The sequence below is a fragment of the Cyprinus carpio genome, chromosome A18 (assembly GCF_018340385.1).
Source record: "Cyprinus carpio isolate SPL01 chromosome A18, ASM1834038v1, whole genome shotgun sequence".
Classification (NCBI taxonomy): Eukaryota; Metazoa; Chordata; class Actinopteri; order Cypriniformes; family Cyprinidae; genus Cyprinus; species Cyprinus carpio.
Genome location: NC_056589.1, coordinates 28,883,976 through 28,887,039, shown reverse-complemented (window position 1 = coordinate 28,887,039; position 3,064 = coordinate 28,883,976).

The following is a 3,064-nucleotide window of genomic DNA, read 5'->3' as shown; positions in this document are numbered from 1 at the left end:
TGAGCGCAGGACAAAATTGTGAATCATGTGTTCTAGGGATTGTTGAAAGCGAGGCCGCACGTTTCATTTTTTCAGCGGGATCATGGAGTGTGAGTGACGTGAGTTCTTCAGCCATTCCTCGGTGACAGAGCCCATGAATCAGCCTCAACATGCAGGACCTGTGAGGAATATTTGTCAAGTTTCCAATACCTGCTGCACTCAGTGGTGATGTTAATGGGTCAACGATGAGCAAGCTGAGGCCACAGGCATTTGCATCTCCTTCCGAACTTCCTCGGAGAGCCCCCCGACCCCCAAAAACAGAGGTGACATCACAAGACAGAGCCGGATCAGGAAAAACTGTCAATGGTGTCTGGACAGAAGTGAAGGCTTGCCAATTCAAATAATATACATGTTGCATTGACCCCCTAATGATTTAGTAATGTCAGAAAGCCAGTTATTGAATGATTCTAATCTGGCCGTTAGTGCGGATTTTCGAGGGAGGTGGGCTAATTATAATGTCGATATTGAGCGCAACGCTGGTTATTGCAGAGATAACGTTGCTTGTTTTGAATGTTCATTTTTTTTTTCTTTGACCTGAGAACAAATGACTATTATCGCTTCAGTAACACTGACACAGTGCAAAGGGAAACGAGGGATTACATGAGCAAATAGCCACTGACTCCATGGTTTGTGTAGCATGATGACCTTATTAAAACATTAACGCTAAAAATTGTGCTGTGTCTCTATTAGGTTGTCCTCTGAGCACCATGGGGACTGAGTTCATGAATTCCCTGACTGAATCACCTCATGTCAGGGGAACTAAAATGTTGACACTGCTTATGCTGACATATTTGCATAAAACTCATTTAAATCAGACATTTTTTTCAGTTACCCTTACGATACTCGCATATGATGCATAGTTTGTCTTATTTATATGGATAGATTACTCAAAAATAAATTCTGTCATCATTAACGTGCTTCTCTTACTCTTCCAAAATCCACATGAATTCACTTTTTATTTTCTTTTTTTTTATAGTTTTTGTAAGTTTTTTGATTGATAACAAGCCTGGTCCAAGTTATATCATAATTATAAGCTGCCTTTTTAAGTACGTTAAAAATTTTGATTTGATGGTATTTTCTAGTAATTTTAAAATATATTTTTGTTTAAATATAGCATATTTATTGTGGTGTTGTGTGTGGTGTGTGTGTATTATTATACCGTCAATATCTTATCAAAAAAAAAATACTAAAAATATTAATATAATAAATATAAAATACAAAATAATTAAATTATATTTATTTTATTAAAATCTATTCTTAAAACACAAAAAGTCTAAAACAAAAAGGTCAAGTGTGACCCAATCACACACACAAATAATAAAACAAATAATAATAATTGCATTTCTTGGAAACACTACGAGACCAAATTAACTATTAAAAAAAAGTGTTCTGACATTTAAAAAAGGGAAAGAACACACATAGTGTGAGCTTAAAGCATTCACATTGATTTTTTCATTAAACCTGTGACAACGTTAAACAGTTAAATAATGCTCAGAGTCAGGTTCTTATATGGGGAGCAGAAGAGTTTGAGTGTAACTCGGGATTCTTTGCCGGACTTGGAACTCCAATCAGATGCTGGGGCTATAAGATACAGCCAAGTCTACACATGGATGCGGGGGTACAGTGACTTGAACTCCATTTTCCATATTCATTTTTGTGGTACTGAATCTTCACAATCAATAGGTCATTTTCTGTCACAGTATTGAGCTGTAAAATAAATTAATCAGAAGTATTGCACTTGTCATATAGGCTATTGCAAGCCAAAATCCTTCAATCCCATGCAGCTTAGATTATTTTAAAATCTCCAGTTGTTTCCTCCTAGACAGATAAGGATCAAATAAAGAACAATTAAGATTGTCCTTTAAGTCTTCTGCTTCTAAGATGTTTTTCTCCTGAGAGAAAGACTACAATAATCTCGCCATTAGCTTAAGAGCTCAAGAACATCTCAAACTGTGCCTCGATTTGTTTCCAAAATCAGGGATGTCAATATAACTCAGTATTTCTCCTAATTTATGTTCTTCTCTCATATTCCATCTCTTTAAGTGATGTCTGCGTTTATTTTTCCTAATCAATTTAGGAGAAACATCTTAGACAAAGTTGATGCATTCTGTAGCTCAAAAATCTAAAGCGCAAAGAATTAAGGTCATGCAATGTTGGAGTTATGTGGTCAGTTAGTCAGGTCAGTTAAAAAAGGTATTACGCTGCCTTAAAATGTCATGTAGTATTTGGTTAAAAGTGTCCCACATTTAAGAGTATGTCTCTGAAATTGCATGCGTTTCTAACAACAAACAAAACCACACAAGACCCCTATTCAACTCGGTCAGCTCATTAGTAGAGACTTTGAGACCTAGGGCTGGGCGTGTTGCATAAACCGCTTAGACTACTCCCTAAAAAGTTATTCATTTCCTAATTTTTTTTTTTATTTTATTATAGTAATTTTTTCTTTAAAGATGTGGTATAAAACTCAGGGTCTAATCAGTTATACAAGGGAGAGTGGTCAATTTCCATGAATGCAAAACACACTTGGATGCGAGTTCGGATTAACTTCTTGGCTATAGCTAGCATTAGTTTGATGAAACTAGTTTTCGTTACCTCGATGGTGTGGGCTGATAGTGTTATGTGGCATACTGCACTGGCCAAGAAAGTGGGGGTCATAAAAGTAGTTGTGAGAAAATCAATGCATGTCCGACTAAGATCACTAGCGACGGCACAAGCTCTTAAGGCAGGGCCAAAATAACTCTATAACAAACAACCCAGCTGCTGTGATGTTTGTTAATGCAAATACGAAAATAACACAAGAGAAATCCACTCACGTGTTTGTAGGCTTTGTAAGGATTCAGTGCTATATTTTAATTTAGGAATTTAGTGTTTGATAAGCTTTGTTCCATTTCTGTATATTCTCCCTACTTGCTGACTGACCAACAAGCAAATAAGAGCTTATATAGTTTACATATTGTTTTATTTGAGGATTTGTATTTAAGGTGATGCTTTTATTAACATCACAAAATTTATATTAGGAGTTGTT